Source organism: Ictalurus furcatus, chromosome 19 (genome assembly GCF_023375685.1).
Source record: "Ictalurus furcatus strain D&B chromosome 19, Billie_1.0, whole genome shotgun sequence".
Taxonomy (NCBI): Eukaryota; Metazoa; Chordata; class Actinopteri; order Siluriformes; family Ictaluridae; genus Ictalurus; species Ictalurus furcatus.
In genome coordinates this window covers 5820660-5830198 of record NC_071273.1, presented here as the reverse complement: position 1 = coordinate 5830198, position 9539 = coordinate 5820660, and positions in this window count along the sequence as shown.

Here is a 9539-nt window from a genome sequence, read left to right as displayed (position 1 = left end):
ATATTGTTCTAAAACTGTATGACCGACTTTCTTCTGTGGAACAACGAAGGTATTTTGAGAACTGTCTCTGGGTTTTTGGTTTTTTTTGGTCTATACAATGGAAGTCAATGGGCACCAAAACTGTTTGGTTACCAACATTCTTCAAAATATCTTTTTTTGTGTTCTACAGAAGAAAAAAAAAAAGTATAGAGGTATGGAACGACACAAGGGTGAGTAAATGAAGACACAATTTTCATTTTTGGGTGAACCATCCCTTTAAATCGGATACCATTACCAGAACAATCCACAGTTAGTGGAGTAAAGTTGATGTGAACAAGATGGTTATTTCTTTACATTTGTGCTAATTAACAGTAAACATTGTTATTAGAGGTCGACCGATAGTGGATTTTAGCGATACTAGGTTGGGCAATACCTGCCGATAACCGATTAATCAATAAAAATTCATAAGATATTAACTATTAATTTTTAAAGAAAATAAAAGATATGCACACATACTGAACCAAAAATAACAATACACAAATAACAAACAAAAATAGAGACGTCCAATACGAATAAGAAAACACTTCAAATAAGATGACAAAATTTGTTGGAGTTTTTATTTCGCCTCTAGAAGCCGCTCTCGTCATGTATCAGAACAGCGAACCCTTCTCAGCCGCTCCTGCAACGAATGCAACCGGGGAAAACTAACGGTTTAGATTTTTGGTGCAGATTATTCTGTAAAACCAATCAATCGCTCGACCTCTAATTGTTATAGCGGGCCATAGCTAGTCATAGGCAGCGTTTTCTGTTCATCTATTGTCTTACACGAGTGGGATAGACACATGAATTCTGCAGATTGATACAAATTCACTCTTCTTGATTCCAGACGTCAAACTGTTATCAGGTAAGTCAGCTGTGTTCGTCACTATACAGTAGATAATGCTCAGAAGAAAAGTCTATGAGCGAGAAATCTGCAACACAGGGCTACGTGCAAAAGCTTGATTGTTTGGTTTTTTTCTCCCCTTTAATGTCCGGTTTTGTGTCATTAAAAAAAAGCACCTAGCCTACGCAGACCAATTCTGATTTAACATATGTTTGATTTCTAATGTCAGAGCTTTAGAAAACAAAATGATCACAAACTGAATGTTTGTTTATATTCAGATATGAATATCATGAGTATTTAACGGTTAGTGTTGTTCTACATCTATCCAGATCAGACTGTTTCCACTCCTTAAATATCACACACACCATCTCAATCTCAATCAATCTAATAAACTTTTCTGAGGGTCAAGAAACGTGGTACAGCAATATTAGATGCAGAAAAGCATTTGATAAAGGAACCTGGACTTTCCTATTTGTGTTTTTGCCCCCCCCTTTCGAAAAGGAGGGTTTCTGGGAATTGTTCCTTAAATAGATTACAAAAGCCAGTGATGAATACCTGAACAATCTCACAAACATTTACACTACACTGAGGGAGCTCACAGTCATGGCCTCTCTCTATCTGGCTCTTTTTGCTTTAGTTCATTTATCTATAAACTGGAGCAAAATCAATTTTCATGCTAGTATACAGGGATAACCGGATAGTCGCGTTCCAAATAGGACAGGGCTGTAAGACAAAAATATTGTGTATTTTCGAAGGCATTTCTGCTTGATGTGTTACACTATACAGCCTGTAGGTCTTTCTGAAGAAACCTTCAGCAAAATTATATTAAAGTCAAACAGGGTTTTTAAAAATTATTTATGTTATTAATATATTGTTACATTTAATTTTTAATATAATTTTTTTTTTTTTAAATTATGAAAACACTGAAATGACTAAAAATTCAATATTAAAAATTATGTACATTTTAACAAAAAAAGGTAAATTTGTAACAAAAGTAGTTTGTAAAAAATAAAATACAAAAACCTTTTTGTGACATAATTTAAATAACAAATTAATATAATTTAGCTACCAGCCCTGATTCCAAAGGCTAAATTCTTTATCACCACAGGCAATATCGGCAATATCACAAACCTACGTGTACATCTGGCTTCCAGGATGTAAGAACTCTTCAAACCTAACTCCAGTACCAAACAATAGAAGAAGACTGGACTGCATAATCAATAATAATGATTGGAGAGTGCAGTAATAAAGAAGACGATATTACCCCGAATCAAGTATTTATTCACAATGACTGCAATTCAGCTTTCAAGGTTCTACAACTACAACGTTGGACACTTTTATAACAGGATTTTCCTGGACAGAAAAAAAAAAGGATACAATTATATTATATACCGTATAATATTTTATTTATAAAAACTTTTATAATAAAATTTTGGAGTAATATTGGCTGCTAAGTTGTATGTTTTTCTCCATTTCACAATCCCTGGGTGGACTGAATATCAGGAAATATCAATTAAAGACTTGCACTTTCTTAGACCCTCAATTAAAAAATCTAGTGGTTTTAATAAAATTACTAACAACTCGTTAAGCGTTGATGCAGCATTCGACTAAAGGTCGTAGCTTGACTTGAATAAAACCTGATGTCAAATCCACATGGCTGCCCTCAGCATGAACAGTTAACACAGTAGCACAGTAGTCTTAGCTTTGAATGAGTTTATACAAGTATTTATAGCTCAATCAACATACAGACATATTCGCTTGAGAAATCAATTGTTAAAACATTGATTATACATTTCACTGTTTCAGGAGGTGACTATACGTTCATGCTAGCTGAGTAGCTTTTTGCTTACAAAACACAGACATGTAGGCATCCGTGGGTTTTGTTTTCGCACTTTGTAGCTCGAATGCATGGAAGTTGAAAATGACATAATTCTGAGCTCTGACTTCCAATAACTTTTATTGGAGACAGCATAATTCTCCAATAAAAGAAACAGAATCGAGACACGATCGACCGAAAACTTTTGACTCTACGTTCAGTATAATCAAAACCACCAGCATACAGCTTCAGCATTATTAGATTATTTATAGCATAACACATCATAGTGTTTACAAATTCAGATAAATGCACACACTGTGAGCCACTACAGTACACAATGTTACTAACAACTAATTCCATGGAAAGCAGTTTATCACTTCTGGGAAAGTAATCTCCTCAGAGCTGTCACAGTGTCTGGGATTCAGCATTCCATTGTTCCCATCTGTATCTGTACTCTGTGATTTATCAAGACTTGAATATTCAGGGATTCAAGATTGAACTCTCCTCAAGAAGAAAACCAGACTACACTGGAACACCAGAACTCAACTGACCTGAATCTGAAGTGTGCACAGAATTACACAGAATTTGCTATTCTTAATCAAATGGTGCTGATTAATTTTCTGTAGCACTACAGTTCTAAGAGTAATCCCAGCTGTAAGGCAAGTCACAGTTATACAATATATGAGGTATATATATGATACAATATATCAGGTCTATGTGTAGACCTGACCATCACACCCATATGTGCTTGTTGAAGCACATATTTAAGATTTAGTCCCCTTGTATTTGCTGTTATAATAATCTCCACTCTTCTGGGAAGGCTTTCCACTAGATTTTGGAGCGTGACTGTGGGCATTTGTGATCATTCAGCTACAAGAGTATTAGTGACATCAGGTACTGAGGAGGTCTGGGGTGCAGTCAGTGTTCCAATTCATCCCAAAGATGTTCAGTGCAGGACACTCGAGTTCTTCTACTCCAGCTTTGGCAACCCATGTCTTCATGGAGCTCACTTTGTGTACAAGGACATTGTGATGCTCAAACAGGTTTGAGTCTATTAGTTCCAGTGAAAGGAAATCATAATGCTACAGCATACAAATACATCATTGTGTGCTTCAATCGTTGTGGCAACAGTTTGGGGAAGAACCACATACTTTTGGCAGTATGGTGAATATATCAATGTGCTCTTTCTAATGCATTATTTCAGAGCCCAGACGTAAAAGTAATGTTTATGTGTGTAATTGTTAACATGGTGACATTTTCTGTGAGGAAATGTTTACTTAGCATTTTTGTAAGGTGTCTCCAGTATCCGAGCTTTGTAACCATCAGAGCTAACGCTGTAACTTTTCCATCACAGGAATGTCTTCAGGACAGAGGGTTTTGCACTTTGTGGTTTCTCGATCACAGCTGTTAATAATATACGCGATAAAACAAGACCTAATTTAACGTTAAATGTAATTAATTTTTTTTAAAAGTATGACGTGTGACCATTTCTCTCTTTCTCAAACTGTTAATCTTTGAGAGAGAGAAAATCACCCTTTTTTAAATTCAGGATCCTGGAGAGCAGCTTCACACAACAATCAAAGGTATGAAGGTCCAGTATTCAGAGCAACATTATACAACTATATCTAGCTCATCAGTTGCACAAAGCTTCTGGGGAAGATGGCACCACATTATTTGGAATCATTCCTACGGCTTTACAACATAAACAGCTACTTTTTATCATGAGGTCAAAAAGTGCAGATCATCAACATCATCCAAATTCTCGAGGCTCCACTTATCTTCAGACTTTTAACAACAACAACAAAAAAAATCACTTTAAATCTCAAATTTGTGTGTGTGTGTGTGTGTGTGTGTGTGTGTGTGTGTGTGTGTGTGTGTGTGCCTGGGAGGCTTTTTGCTTTATTGCATTTAAAAGGAACAGAGTGTGCACAAGTTTTTATTTTACACACACACACACACACACACAGACTTCAAATGTACATTTCAAGGACTGGGCATGACTACTGGGCAGTACGATGGTGCGGTATATAGCATTGCTGCCTCACAGCTCCCTGGTTTGATCCTGTGTTCATTCTGTTTTCTCAGTGTTTGCCTTGGTATCCTCTGGGTTTTCCAGTTTCCTTCCACTGTCCAAAAACATGCCATGTCTATGCTAAATTGCCTATAGGGGTGTGTGTGTGTGTGTGTGTGTGGTGTCTTGTGATGGACTGGCCTCCCATCCAGGGTAAATTCTCCTGCGTGATGCCTAGTGTTATCAGGACAGGCCCTGAGTCCACCGCAACCCTGACCAGGATAAAGCACTTTCTGAAGATGAATGACTGAATAACTCTGACCACTTACATTTTTGTTCATTTTTGGACCAGTCCTTTCTGTCTGCCTTTTCATCCTCCACCGTTGGTAGCATTTTGAGGAATATGGGTTTCTTTTAAACATTTATTCAGGCACTAGGCAGACGTGACTTACAAAGGGAGCAAAATATAATCCAAGTATGCATAGAGGATCCTTTGAGGTTTAAGATCTTCACTTAATTGCCCATTTAAGTCCACTCTGGCAAACTCGCAACCTTTAGGTCACGAGATTTTTTCAGGCATTCTACAGTAAAACCCAAGTAATCATGCAGCTTCAGTCAGATCTGCATGATTAAAAAGTCAAAATTGTCCCTATTATAGACTTACATTACACAGTACAGTCTCCTTCAAAAGTATTGGAATAGCAAGGCCCATTCTTTTGTTTTTGCTATATACTGAAGATATTTCGGTTTGAGTTCAAAGGATGAATGAGATCAGAATTACTGCTTTCATTTCCTGATATTTACATCTAGATGTGTTAAACAACTTAGAACACGGCACCTTTGGTGGCAGACCACCCAATTTTTAGGTGAACAAAAGTATAGGAACAGATAGTCTTTAAAAAAAGGTCATATTTGGTGGCATATCCCTTGCCTGCAATAACTACCTCAAATCAGTAACCCACTGATATCACAAAACTGTTGCATTTTTTCTTTTGTGATGCTTTTCCAGGCTTGTACTGCAGCTTCTATTTGTTGTTGTATGTTTCAGGGGGTTTCTCCTTTCAGTCTCCTCTTCAGGAGGTGAAATGCTGTTCAATTAGGTCTGGTGATTGACTTGGCCAGTCTAAAAACCTTCCACTTTTTCCCACCCGATGAAGTCCTTCGTTGAGTTGGCAGTGTGTTTTGGATCATTATCTTGCTGCATAATGAAGTTCCTCCCAATTAGATTGGATGCATTTCTCTGTAAATTGGAAGACAAAATGTTCCTGTAAACTACTGAATTCATTCTGCTGCTACCATCATGAGTTACATCATCAATAAAGATTAGCGAGCCTGTTCCAGAAGCAGCCATGCAAGCCCAAGCCACGATGCTACCTCCACCATGTTTCACAGATGAGATTCTATGTTTTGGATCATGAGAAGATTCTTTCTTTCTCCACACTTTGGACTTTCTGTCACTTTGGTAGAGCTTAATCTTGGTTCCAGAACTTTTGGGGCTCATCTCTGTATTTACTTCTAATCTGGCTTTCTGATTCCTACTGCTGATGAGAGATTTGCATCTTGTGGTATGGCCTCTATATTTCTGCTCTTGACGTTTTTTCAAATGGTGGACTGTGAGACCTTCAGCCCTGCTCTGTGGAGGTTGTTTGTGATGTCACTGACTGTTGTTTTGGGGTTTTTTTCTTCACAGCTTTTACAAAGTTTCTGTCATCAGCTGCTGTTTTTTCCTTGGCTGACCGAATTGATGTCTGGTTATTAGTACACCAGTGATTTCCTTTCTTTTTCAGGACATTCCAAATTGTTGTACTGGTTATGCCCAATGCTTGTGCAATGGCTCTGATAGATTTTCCCTCTTTTCCCAGCTTGAAAAGGACTCGCTTTTCTCCCATAGACAGCTCTCTGGTCTTCGTGTTGGTTTAGCATTTTTAACAACACATGCAGTCTTCACAGGTGAAACCCAGGGCTTAAACCAAGAGTAGACATTCAGAGCTATTAATTCTGTAAACAAGCAATCTCACAGGGCACACCTGGGCAGCAATAAACCTATCTGTCACATGTTCCAATTTTTTGATCACTTGAAAAATGCATGGGTCCAAAGTTTAACACATCCAGATGTAAATATCAGGAAATGAAAGCTGAAATTCTGACCTATTGTCTCATATTCATCTTCAATTCTCAACCCAAACATCTTCATTGTACTGCAAAAAAAAAAAAAAAAAAAAGAAAAACCTTTACTGTTCCTGTACATTCAGAGGGGACTGCATACTTGATTTGGTGCTCTTCAGTTTGGGGATCCTAGTTGAATATTATTGAAGAACTACAAGGCACTCAGAAGGGTAATCAAAACCCTTATTGATCCAAAAACAGAAGCAGCAACAGTGTTCAGATAGAGTGTATAATGGTTCACAATATAGTAGTGAAGCTAATAGAATTAAACAAATAATCAAAAGAAACTGGGACATATTGAAAAGTGACAGTTCTCTTAGAGAAGCGCTTCCAGATGCCCCTACCATCAGTTTTACAAGAGCCCCAGACCTTAATGACAAACTTGTGAAGACTCATCCCCCTCATGTACAATATAAAACTTAGTTAGGCATCAGAGCAGGTAACCACAGGTGTGGAAATTGCAATCACTGTAGCAATATGACTAATACCAATTACTTTATTGACATAAGCTCAGGTTATAAGTATACCATAAAGTCTTTTATAAATTGCAATAGCTTGTATGTGGTTTACAGACTTGAGTGTTCATGTGGCTGTTTTTACATAGGGAGAACAAAGTGCAAACTGAGGGTGAGATTGCCGTACATGAACATGCTATAAGAACTGTCAATTCCCAATACACCATGGCTTTACATTACAAAGAGGCTGACCATGGCAGTAGCAATACGTTAAAAATATCCGGTATAGAACATACAGTAAAACTCAATAAGAGGTGGAGACAGATTAAAAAGACTCTTACAAAGAATCTTTTTGGATATATAGATAGAAAGCAACACAATACCCAGGTTTAAATGGAGAACTAGATGTCTCTGATTTAGCTATCTGGATAATTTGTTTTACATCATGTGCAGTTTTTCCTATATGTATTGAAAACTTTAATAGCAAGATGATTCTATAAATACTATTTTGTATGTTAGTTTATTAACAAACAAAGTGGGCGGTTGTGGCTAAGGTGGTAGAGTGGGTTGTCCACTAATCGTAGGCGGTTCGATTCCCGGCCCACATGATTCCACATGCCAAAGCATCCTTCGGCAAGACGCTGAATCCCAAGTTGCTCCCGATGGCAAGTTAGCGCCTTGCATGGCAGCTCTGCTACAATTGGTGTGTGAGTGTGTGTGTGAATGGGTGAATGAGAACCAGTGTAAAGTGCTTTGGAAAAAAGCACCATATAAGTGCAGACCATTTATGTATATTTTTTTATGCGTGGTGTCTTCTGTTTGATAAGGTTTGAAAAAAGGCTGACAATGGAACTGAGTCACCGGTGTTTATTGACGATGTGATTGCTAATAAAAGTAGCAGTTGCTTACTTACTGAAGACAAAACTGAAGGCAGAAAGACCCACAAACAGGCATTTGCAGTAAAGGCCTGATAAAACATCTCGAGGGAGGAAATTTGGAATGTCCTGAAAAAGAAAGAAAATCACTGGTGTACTAATGACCTAAATGGAGCTGAGATGCCACTATCGTCTCAAGGACTTTTGATATAAATGGTAGGTTAATTATTGAAGTGTTGGCCTGACAATGGTAGTTTTAAATGAATGGGGTACCACACCAGTGGTGAGAGAAGTGTTAATTATTGAGGTTATCAGAGGGGAGATAGGGAGCAGGCACACTTTAAGTAAGTTTTTTTGGTGCAGGATTCAGTTTACAGGTGGAGGAATTGCACGTCATGATGAGATTCAAGACGTGACTTTCCACCGGGAGACAGAAATGACTCAATGCACTGGTATGTGGAGGGGCCGTAGTGTTCAGGGAGCATGATTCCTTTTGCTCATTAATGGAACAAGTCAATTGTTGATGAATAGTCACAATTTTAGAGTGGAAAAATTTCAGGAAGGCACAACAGCGTTCATCAGAGATTCAGATGAATGGAGTTATCAGCTGGTTTAAGTAGTCCATTCACAGTGGAAAAAAGAGCTCTGGTGTTTCCTTTTCCTGTACTGATGATATTTGCATAATATGATGTTTTTGCAACAGAAAGGGCATTTTTGAACTGAAGTACAGTATCTCACAAAAGTGAGTACACCCCTCACGTTTTTGTAAATATTTGATTATATCTTTTCATGTGACAACACTGAAGAAATGACACTTTGCTACAATGTAAAGTAGTGAGTGTACAGCTTGTGTAACAGTGTAAATTTGCTGTCCCCTCAAAATAACTCAACACACAGCCATTAATGTCTAAACCACTGGCAACAAAAGTGAGTACACCCCTAAGTGAAAATGTCCAAATTGGGCCCAAAGTGTCAATATTTTGTGTGGCCACCATTATTTTCCAGCACTGCCTTAACCCTCTTGGGCATGAGCTTCACCAGAGATTCACAGGTTGCCACTGGAGTCCTCTTCCACTCCTCCATGACGACATCACGGAGCTGGTGGATGATAGAGACCTTGTGCTCCTCCACCTTCCGTTTGAGAATACATCTCTTTATGTACCACAAGACCAGTCCTTTTTGATAACTGCTCCAGATGCTGACCCATGGACTTCATCTAGTGGAGTTTAGATGTATACCAAGGTGCAGTGTGAACAAATGTAACGGCCCGAGTCTTCAGAGGAGCGAGACTGTTAAGTGCAGAAGACACGTAGTAGTCATAATGGTTCACTAGATCCACTAATGAAGCATTAGG